Consider the following 5,202-nt stretch of genomic DNA (forward strand, 5'->3'; position numbering starts at 1 on the left):
AATACCCGGCAGAAGTTAATAAAGTTTCAGAGAGAAACATTTTGAAAAATGATCAAATGTCACAGCTGATTCTTAATAAGAGCTTTCCAGGTGAAAATAATGCTGCTGTTCCCGATAGCAGTTTGTTTTCTGACTGTATGTTACCCATCAGGAAAAATGTTCACCATTCAGAAACATTGAACAAAGCTCCATCCTAGATGCATGTCATAAACAACACGTGTAAATACAGTTACTAAAAGAAATCTCAGCTGACATGACAGAAATACCTCTAAATATACAAATTTAAGCGGGTTACGTGGTCTTCAGCCATCAAGAATCCTCTTCATCCTCAACAATCTTCCACAAACTTATGGGGTGCACTACAACTGTGTTGTGGTTTAACCCGGCCGGCAGCTAAGCACCACACAGCCATTCGCTCACCCTCCCCCCTCCCTCTCTGGGATGGGGGAGAGAAACGGGAAAGTTAAGCCTGTGGGTTGAGATAAAGACAGTTTATTAAGACAGGATAATAATAATAATAATAATAATAATAATAATAATAATGTGTACGGAACAAGTGATGCACAATGCAATTGCTCACCACCCGCTGACTGATGCCCTGCCAATCCCCGAGTAGCCGGCCCCCCCTCCACCCCGGCTAGCCACCCCTATATATTGTTCAGCATGACGTCAGATGGTATGGAATACCCCTTTGGCCAGTTTGGGTCAGCTGTCCTGGGTCTGTCCCCTCCCAGCTCCTGCTGCACCCCTAGCCTGCTCGCTAGCAGGACAGTGCGAGAAGCTGAAAAGTCCTTGGCTTAGTGTAAGCACTGCTCTGCAATAATTAAAACATCAGCATATTATCAAAACTCTTCTCATCCTAATCCAAAACATAGCACCCTACCAGATACCAGGAGGAAAATTATACTAACTGAAACCAGGACACTGTGATAGATGATATGATAGATTCCATGATTCTGTGATAGATTCTGTGATAGATTCTATGATTCTGTGATAGATTATATGATAGATTATATGATTCTGTGATTCTATGATAGATTCTGTGATAGATTCTGTGATTGATTCTATGATTCTATGATTGATTCTATCACAGATTCTATGATCGATTCTAAGATTCTATGACAGATTCTATGACAATCTATGATTCTATGATGGATTCTATGACAGATTCTGACAGATTCTATGATAGATTCTACGATTCTATGAGTGATTCTATGACAATCTATGATTCTGACAGATTCTATGATTCTATGAGAAATTCTATGACAATCTATGATTCTATGACAGATTCTATGACAGATTCTAAGATACTATGACAGATTCTATGATTCTATGACAGATACTATGACAGATTCTATGATTCTATGAACAATTCTATGAATGTGTGACAGATTCTAAGACAGACTCTATGATTCTATGACAGCTTCTATGACAGATTCTATTATTCTATGACAGATACTGATTCTATGAATGATTCTATGACACGTTCTCTGACAGATTCTAACATTCTTTGAGAGATTCTATGAGAGATTCTATGAGAGATTCTATGACAGATTCTGTGATAGATTCTATGATTCTATGACAAATTCTATGACAGAATCTATGATTCCATGGCAGATTCCATGACAGATTCTGACTGTATGACAGATTCTATGACTCCATGATAGATTGTATGACAGATTCTATGTTTCTGTGCCAGATTCTATGAGAGATTCTATGATTCTATGACAGATTCTATGACTGATTCTATGACTGATTCTATGATTCTATGATAGTTTCTATGATTCTGTGATAGATTCTATGATTCTGTGATTCTGTGGTAGATTCTGTGATTGATTCTGTGATTCTGTTATAGATTCTGTGATAGATTCTGTGATTCTGTGTGTTGTGGTTTAATCCAGCCGGCAGCTAAGCACCACACAGCCATTCGCTCACCCTCCCCCCTCCCTCTCTGGGATGGGGGAGAGAAACGGGAAAGTTAAGCCTGTGGGTTGAGATAAAGACAGTTTATTAAGACAGGATAATAATAATAATAATAATAATAATAATAATAATAATAATGTGTACGGAACAAGTGATGCACAATGCAATTGCTCACCACCCGCTGACAAATGCCCCACCAATCCCCGAGTAGCCGGCCCCCCCACCCTAGCTAGCAACCCCTATATATTGTTCAGCATGACGTCAGATGGTATGGAATACCCCTTTGGCCAGTTTGGGTCAGCTGTCCTGGGTCTGTCCCCTCCCAGCTCCTGCTGCATCCCTAGCCTGCCCGCTGGCAGGACAGAGCGAGAAGCTGAAAAGTCCTTGGCTTGGTGTAAGAACTGCTCTGCAACAATTAAAACATTAGCATGTTATCAGCGCTCTTCTCATCCTAATCCAAAACATAGCACCCTGCCAGCTACTAGGAGGAAAATTAACTCTGTCCTAACTGAAACCAGGACAAACTGGGAACGACCTATGTATTTCTCCTGCAGAGAAAACAGAAAAACATGTACTTTTTATGTTTCATTTTCGCATGGAACAAGGTTTCATTCTTGACCCGACTTGATTTGGGAAAACCCTGGACACACAGAGGTTGCCCACAAAAGTCCGGATCCTCCTCGTCTCCTCAGAGGAACCAGGCATAGTGCCCTGGTCCTCCAGAGACATTCGCAGCCTGGATGGAACAGAATTTAAGCCCAAAGCCTCTGTTTCCAATGTGCCCAAAGGGCAGGGAAGGGGACCTGCAAGGAGGATGCGAGATTTTTCCCTGATTTAGGAGGAGTTGTGCCAGTGGGGGGAACCCCGGTGCGGTCCTGCAGAAGCTGGGGGCTTTATTCTAGGAACAAAGTCAGTGCAGCAGGCATGATCCATGCTAACAGCAGAACAATGTAGTTGTAATGCTGCGAGTAATATTAATATTTGCACTGGAGTGCAACACCATTTCTGACAGGCTCTTGGGGATTCCACTTACATTAATGGAGATCAGGCAGTTTCTCTCCCTAATCTCTCATTGCCCAGTGTTTCTCGCTAGCTGTGAACAAGGGCTCAGCATTCTCTCTTGCCAGAACTGGGCTCTGCAATGCAGAGCCAGAGGGAAAAAAAAAGAAAAAGCATTAAATTTCCCCCAAAACATAACAAAAGAAGACTTCCAACCCCCATACATCTGGCTTATTTCTTAAAGCAGATTCAGAGCAAAATGAAGTGAAAACATGCTTCTATAGCTTGTATGACACAGGGATGCTTTAAAAACAGTGTGCTGCTATAGCCTATCATTATTAGCATCACAACAGATATACAGCAGAAATCAGGACCCTCCCTGATGACAGAGAGCCTGCGTGGCCTTTATGGATACGTCTATATTTACACAGACATAAACACACACATACATGTGCTTTTTAAAATAGATGTAACTTGTAATGTAGACAGCACAGCATAAACTCCTAGAGAGTTTACCACAAGCCACAGAAACACATCACCCAGGCAGTTTTAATCTTATCTTTAATTCTCTTTTTACCCTCTGCAGAATTTATGAAAAGATAGCAGAAATGCACAGTATCTCATCAGATATTTATTTATCCATTTAAAATATTAATATGGGAGAATCCCATCACAATATTGCCAAGCAAGAAGCACCAGACAGGAGCAGAAATTTATTGCAAACATGTCTACGTGGCTGTGCAACACCTTGCTGACATCTTTCTGGGTTTTATTTCCCCACTTTTCTGAAGCCAGCTGAGGGGAAATCTTCAAGCACTTTCCAGTCTGGCAAGGCAAATTGATTTGTGCTGATATTTGAAGGGATTTTTTGCAACAGCTTCCGCCTGGCATAGGTTCAGAATGAGACCGAGACCTCTGGTTTCAGCCTCTTCAATTTCTGAGTGCTCGCTTGTAGAGGTCTCCAAGCAGGAAAGCTTTGCTGACCACGCTGAATATTTGCCTTCTCTGCCTCTGACCCTTCTCTGCCTCTTACCTTGAGAAGTAGGTGGACCTTTTTAGACAGACAGGGAAAAGTGAGATGTTTCATCCTTACTCCCAAATATCTAGAGGATGCTACTCACCAGTCCGTGCTCCTTGTGCTGGTAATGCATTTAAATCTGATTTCCCCCCAAATCCATTGCACATGAAATCAGCAGCCTCACTGAAAAACATGGCTCACAAACTTTAGGTGACCCTCTGTTGCCTTGCAGCTCACCATGGAAAGCCCTCTCTGCCCAGACCGGCTGGGGCACCCACCTCCCTTTTTTGTACGAATTCACCTGTAAGAGCCTGCTGGTTTCTGCTCAATCCCTTTCCCCATTTGTGTGCCACAATGCTCGGTGCAGAACTGCCAATTAGCAACTTGCTGTTTGCAAAAATCAAAGCACCCGTGGCAGCAGCAGGATGGGAACCACTCGTGGGGCTGGTCCCTGTTGTGCCAACACACTCAGGACACAACCCTGATGCCAAGTGACAGCTCTCAGGTCTGGGCTCTGGAAAACCCAGACTCATTTTGGGCCACAACAAAGCATGCCTTGCTCTACCGTGGCAATGAAGACGGCTGCTTATTTGCACAAAAACACACCCTGCTTCCCCCAGGCTTAGTCCTCCAGAGGATTTGGGGAGATCCTGGCATCTTGGCCGGGGATCCCTCGTACACCTTTGCCTCTGCATCTTGCACAAGGCTGCAGGGACACCAGTGACAGGGGCAGCAGAGCACCCCTGCAATGCCAACCCTTGCAGCAGAGCAAAAGCCAGCAGGAGCCGGTGGAAATCTGTACATACTCCATTTGAGCAGGAAATCCTTTTGCCTAATTCAGTAAGCATGAGAGCGTCTTTCGCTCCAAAGGGGGATAGAAAACGTAGCTTTAAGCAATTAACACAATAGCAAATGTCCCTAGCATTGCCCCATATGGCGTGTAATTTAAATCATCTATCTTGTTCTCTATAAACGCTGCTAAAATTGATACATGACAATTTTAAAGCCAACTGAAGTTTAATTAATGTAAATTGCCTCAACATCTGAGATTTAAAAAATAGAAAAAAAAATAGGATCGAATCAAACATGTCCACTCACGCTGAGCCATGCAAGGTAAAATTGGGGAAAAAATAAACGATGACATATGTTGAAAGTGAAGCTTTTCCCTTTACTTAAGTAACAGTGTTTGGGAGATGGATCTCATTGCTCCTTGCAGGACACAAGGGGTGTCTCTGAAAGGTGTTCACACCTCGTGCAACCAC

This window comes from Cygnus olor, chromosome 4 (assembly GCF_009769625.2).
Source record: "Cygnus olor isolate bCygOlo1 chromosome 4, bCygOlo1.pri.v2, whole genome shotgun sequence".
In the NCBI taxonomy this organism is placed as follows: Eukaryota; Metazoa; Chordata; class Aves; order Anseriformes; family Anatidae; genus Cygnus; species Cygnus olor.